Source organism: Haemaphysalis longicornis, unplaced genomic scaffold, assembly GCF_048455015.1.
Source record: "Haemaphysalis longicornis isolate Haplotype H1 unplaced genomic scaffold, Haemaphysalis longicornis Haplotype H1 scaffold_1, whole genome shotgun sequence".
NCBI classification, from domain to species: Eukaryota; Metazoa; Arthropoda; class Arachnida; order Ixodida; family Ixodidae; genus Haemaphysalis; species Haemaphysalis longicornis.
This window is the reverse complement of record NW_027526203.1, coordinates 12,048,177-12,053,492: the sequence shown is the minus strand read 5'-3', so window position 1 is coordinate 12,053,492 and position 5,316 is coordinate 12,048,177.

Here is a 5,316-nt window from a genome sequence, read left to right as displayed (position 1 = left end):
AACTCCTGTTGCAGCCAGCGCCACCTAAAAGTTTTTTAACCAAACTCAACAATTATTTAAGATGTTTGTATAAAAAACGCGCAAAAATAGGAGAAATAAAACTCTCTTAGGTAGTAAAGATTCATTAATTTAGAAACAAAACTTGCGACTCAATTGATGAGCAGCCCCCGCCAGAGGCGCTGCTCACAAGAGGAGTTCCTTAGGAGAAATTTTCGTCGCAAAATGGGGATGATACGCGATGAGCTCTGGACGACGCACCTTTCTGGGCGAAGGCGTTAGGCAGCTCGGATTCGGCTGTGCAAGATGGATGCCATGGTCGCCCGGGCTGCCAAAGTCACCGGGGACCTTCCTCCCTCGGTCACCACCCCTCCCCAGAATTAGCCCTTGCGGCAATAAAAGCTTTGTCTCTCTCTCTCTCCCCTAGTACACCGCAGCTCGATGCCGTAGAGATCTGCAAATGTGGGAAAGCAAGTGACGCAAGCTTGGAAGAAGTGGAATGCAGTAATCGCTGTCGCCGTGTTCTCACTAGGCAGAATTTACCACCTAAATAAACTGCAGCGCGTGAGGTTCTCAAGTTGATGAACTGGAATAAAAACTTGTAGGTAAAACAATACATATTACGCAATATTATAGGACAGTGATATTTTTGCCCTGAAAATATCGTTTTTAATTTCGTTTTAGAACATTACAACAGAGGACGGTAGCCGTTGTGTTGAAATCAAAACCGAAACCAAAACAGGTTTTTTTTCAAGCCGTTATGTGAGAAGCTTTTTTCACTGGTGCTTCATGAGGACGTGCAAGTCACATGCTTGCGAATTATCTCACCAAGTGTACATGAACTGACGCTTGCCAGAGGGGGATGTCACTGAGCTTGGCCTAAAACCCCTAAAATTACTAAGGTAGCGCCATTCTATCATCTAGCCGCCTTTCGCCCTCACCCGCGCTCCTTTCCTCCTACGTGTTTTGGTATTTTCTTTTTCTACTACTACTACTACTAAGTGGTTCGAGTGAAAAGGAAAGGAGATGCACTGGGGATATTATTGAGCCCAGCTGGGGGCTCACCTGCATACAACCCAGTGCGGGGGGGAGGGGGAGGAGGGGTATATAAAGATTAGAGAGGAGAAAGGGGGTGATAAAAGGATAGGTAGGCGAGCAACAAGAGCGAGGAGCCTCGACGTGAATCTCCGTGAAGCAGCAGCAATGGCACGTCCAGCAGACTATTGTCTATAGGCGCTGAGCAAGTCCTGTAGCCTCCAAGTAGGCCAGCAGGAGGCGGAAGACGTCACGGCGGGTGCCGTCGGGGCCTTCTGGGTGTAGCAGATTCTCCAGGCGCTGGTGGGGCAGCCCAAGACGTTGGTGCGAAGTCTGCAGCACTCCCCGGTGTGCCGCAAACTCCGGGCAGGAGCAAAGCAGGTGCTCCAGCGTCTCAGGCTCGGGACAGTGGGCACAGGTGGGGGAGGAGCGGCGGCCTTGGCGGTGCAGTCGGGCTGCCACGTCAACACAATTCAGCCGCAGCCGGAGCAGCAGGCTGCGGACGTCCCTGCTCAGACGCCCCGGGAGGACCCGAGGGGTCTGGCCACTCACCACACGGCGGTCTAGGTGAATGGCAAGGGCCACTTTGGCGAGCTGCTGGCGTGCAGCGTCGAATGCTGTGACGTCCCGGGAGACAGGGGTGACTGGCTGGTGGGCACCCTTGGCCAGGGCGTCGGCGGCGTCGTTCCCCGGGCCAGCGCCGCCCTCCATTGGCCAACAGAAAAGTCACGTGGTATTTTTCTTCTGCCTCCGCCGCCGGGTCGCCTCGCGGATGCCTCGCCGCCGCTGCGGTGCCATTTCTGGCTGCCGACTCCCGAGCCACAGAGCTTCAGTGCCGGCTTTATCGTAGGCGCCCGCTAATAGCAAAGTAAGAATTGGCTGCTCGTTCCGAACAAATGTCGCATTGGTGTCGATTCATGTTTCTTCTCGGTGCCGATGTGTTGGGCCATTAGCAACGCGAATATCGTCAGGGAAGGCAAAAGACTTCGTTATTCCGCCCGGGAAATTTGACTCAGAAAGGAGGAAAGTTTGGTTGCATAGATTTGTACGGGAATACTACAGGCCGACACTGCCATCACTCTTTTGCGACGTAAGTTTCTAAATGCATGTTCTTGCTCTGTTCAATTCTGCGCAAGCTTGAGCAGTCACTTACGAAGAAATGCGTATTCCCTCCGTGACCGTCGTCCACCCTTTGTTTTGAGTAGGCATTGCGCGTAGCGGCGAGTTCGTTCCGTCGTAAGCTTTGATTTGGATAAGAGGCCGTGTATTTGTCATGCGCTCTCTTAACTTCCAGCATAATTATCAGCGGCGTAGCATGGTCAGTCGGTTGTCGTAAGGTTTTCGTGATGCGAGAATTGTTCACCTGAATTCGCGCTTGTTTTGGCCGACGGCAGCTTGCGTCTGACCATGTAGCGTGTGCGTTCTGAGTGCGTGTAAGCTCTTTGGAGCGTGAAGTCATGTTTTGTGTGTTAGCGACCCCGGTGGTATTATAATCCCGTTGTTATGACATTGGAGTGATTTGCTGCGTAATATGTGCTTGGTCGGTGCGGCGCAAATTGAGGCTGTTACGAGAAAAAAAATTGCGACTAGGTAAAACATTAAGGCCAACTAATCTAGTGACCATGCCGTTGACGTACGTTTGATTCGCAATTTCTGTTTTCGCTTTGCTAAATTTGCACACGTTTGAATGGGCACTTGAAATGCATATTCGCATCGCAATGGCTGTACGCCCTTTTTTTCGTGTATGCACAGAGGACCGTTAATTACACGTCCTGCCGTACATTTGCAGCGAGCGCGCTTACTTCATCTTAGTAGTCAACGGCGCAGCATATCCAGTCATTGCGATTTGAACCAAAACACACTGGGCGACTATATTTTAAAGCAAAGCTTTTTACCTCTACCACCCAAGGGTTCTTTCGCGACCGTTGGTGTCAAAAGAAAACTCCCGCGAACAAATTGATTGATTGATTGGCTGTTTATTGGAGGAGGTCATAAGACCCTGAAGGGGATGGGGGAGCGTGGGAAAGGAAAAAAAACAATGAAAATAAAAGTAATCGATAACACATTTGCACTTTTTGTCCCATTAGAAAGTCAGTTCGCACTTGTCACAGAATCTCTGACCCATACAGGGCTGAGTCAATCACGAATCAAACTGCTTTATAGAGACCATTCTGGAGAGAGAACTCTACAATTGCCTCTAATAAAGAGGGATTAGCACGCATTTGTCTAATATGGTCCTGTTCATCACACGGGATGGAGTGTAGTGTTAAAAGTTCCGATCGTCCTTGTGAAAAGGCAGAGCACATCCAGATAAGGTGGTAAAGATTGGAAACGACTGATTCTTTTATTTATTTATGATACCTTACAAGCTCAATGAGAGCATTGAGTAAGGGGGGTACACACTTCAAAGAGTAATAGGGCGGTCATCAATAGCATAGAAAACACAGAAAGTAACACAACTTCGTACAATGCATGTCTAGTCACTGAAACTCAAACAAATGTAATAACGCGAAGGTTTGCCGATATGCAGTAAGCTTGGATAACAAGAAATTCAGGGTACAAGAAAAAAAACACAGTAAAAACATTCGGAAGGCCAAGGTATAGAATTCAAGTAAGCACCAACGGCAGTGCGACTGAGCGACAAAGACTGGGAGAACAATAACTTAGATACACCAGAGGTATGCACAGTAAAAAAAAAAAAAAAACACGTAAGGCCCAGCTGTACAACATACACACGCATTTTCCAGACACGCATACTGCCAGCCGTACGAAGGCCTTTACCAACATAAATCGCAAGACAACGGTGAGTACAGCAAAAACTAAAGATAACCAAAGAGAAGTGTGATACTAGGCAAGTGACACAGCTGCAGCTGCAAACATCAGTGAAGTTGAAGCGATATTAGTGCGATGAAAAATGGTTACACACATGTTCGCGAAATGAATTTGGATCGGTGATAGAGGCGATGCAGTCGGTCCCCATGCAGTCCCCACAAAATATGCACTTTGGAGTATATGCTGTACGAGGATAGGTCCATTTAAAGAGAATGTCGGGGGTATATGCACAGTTTGCGTATATCTTGTTTGCAATAACTTCTACTTTACTGGGGAGACGTTTTAGAGGTGTGAGGAAACCCACAGGGGAGGATTCCTGGAGGCGCTGACGACTAAGGATATTTGCTTTGCGGTAGTTTTCAGGCCAGGTCGCATCCTGTGGGGGTGGGTCAGAAGAAACCACGGGAGGATGTGAGAGACTCTCCCGGGCAGCCATGCGGGCTAACTGGTTCCCTGTGTCACCCTCGGTGTGCGCCGGGGTCCAAACCAAACGAACAGATACGAATTCTTGCTGTAGCTCCTGAATTTTTCTCAGTATAGTAGTGGCAGTTGTTTTTGGGGTGAAAGAACGATTTAATTCACGAAGTGCCACGTGGGAGTCTGTGATAACGCGTAGCTTTGTTTGGGGAAGTGACGGGCGATTCTTTTGGATGCTTTGAAGGGCACCTAGAATTCCGAAAAGTTCGGCTTCTGCTACTAGGCCATGGATCTGTGAGATATTGCAGGACCCATCCAGGGGTGGAAATTCATGGCAAGTCCAAGCTACCGCTGCGGCATTGTTGGCCACTGCTGCGTCTGTGAAAACATCTAGTTCGTCAATGGCTTTGTCTTGCCGTATACGCCTAACAAGACGCTCTCTAGCCGCCGGGTTGGAGCGCCGTATAGGCCGTCGTCTGATGAGTCCAAGCGGTGAACGTTCCCATGGCGGGATAGTACCTTGAAAGGGTGGCTCCTCAAAGACGCTGTTTAACGCGTCCCATTTTAAGATTGCTTGTCCTTGCGGTGAGCATTCTAGGCGCGTTTGAAAACGTAGCTGAGTTTCCTGCACGAGTTGTCGTATCGGGGGAAGAGGAACTGCCAACTCTAGAAGATCATTTCTGGTGTGTCGAGGGAGACCCGTGATGGTTCGAATCATAGAACGATTTAGTATTTCCAAATCGCGCAGATGCCGGGGGCTGAAGTTATATATTGCAAAACCGTATGCTAGCCGGCCATGGGCCACTGCTCTGGCGAGAGTTTAACAAGAGGCTTGTTGTGAACCACCGTACTTGCTTGAGATACGAGTAATAAGATGCATCGTAGCACGCCAGGTGGTACGAAGGCTCCGAATCCATGCTTGAGGGCTATTCCAGCTGCTCAGTTGGAGACCGAGAAGTCGGACGGTTCCGTTTCGGGATGAGATTGATGTACCGCCGAAATAAAGGGTCAAGATATGAGACAGATCAGTTTTGC